Raw genomic sequence first — 722 nt, forward strand, 5'->3', positions numbered from 1 at the left:
ATGCTCAGATTCAGGGTAAAGCACGACTTTATCTGCAGTTTTTCTTCCGGACCGTCCTGGGGTCTTCCCAGACTGTCTGGCTCTGGAACCGGTGACAAGAAGCCTTTTCTCCGGTGCTGTCTGCAGTCCCTGCGGGCCTTAGCGCTTGTGGGAGAGGAAAGTGTCTGATTTACACACGGAACCAGCAAGGGTTGGACTTCAGTGGGCGAAAACAGAGGGAAGACTGCAACTGGGGCGACGAACCGACGCTCAGCATGGAGGAGGAATAAAGGGACATCTGACGAGCAGCTGCGTTCCCTGAGAACCGTCACGTTTGGGAAGGCAAAAAAAGAAAAAAAAAAAGGAGTAAAGAAGTGATCGCTACCCTGGAACAGGCAACGGGAGAGGAACCAAAAAGGGAGCTGGGTTCCCTTGAGGCCAGGACTTGAGAAAAAGGGCAAAATCCATGTGGGCGACTAGAAAAGACTGAGCAAAAAGTCTGGGGACACGGGCTCGAGTGACACAGCCCAGCAGCAAGGCTTCAGTTCCACCAAGGCTCCCGAGTCTCAGCCTCTTGGTTCATGCTCTGGGCTTTTGGAGATTACCTGGCTGTGGTGAAACTGATCCAGTGGGGTCAAGACCGAGAAGCCCGGGGCAGGGAAACCAGAAATGCTTCATCACAGGCATTGTGGCTGGGAATGGGACTGAGGCTGAAGGCTTGAGAAGGAGGTCCGGAAGGTAAG

Source organism: Pygoscelis adeliae, unplaced genomic scaffold (assembly GCF_000699105.1).
Source record: "Pygoscelis adeliae isolate BGI_AS28 unplaced genomic scaffold, ASM69910v1 Scaffold256, whole genome shotgun sequence".
Taxonomy (NCBI): Eukaryota; Metazoa; Chordata; class Aves; order Sphenisciformes; family Spheniscidae; genus Pygoscelis; species Pygoscelis adeliae.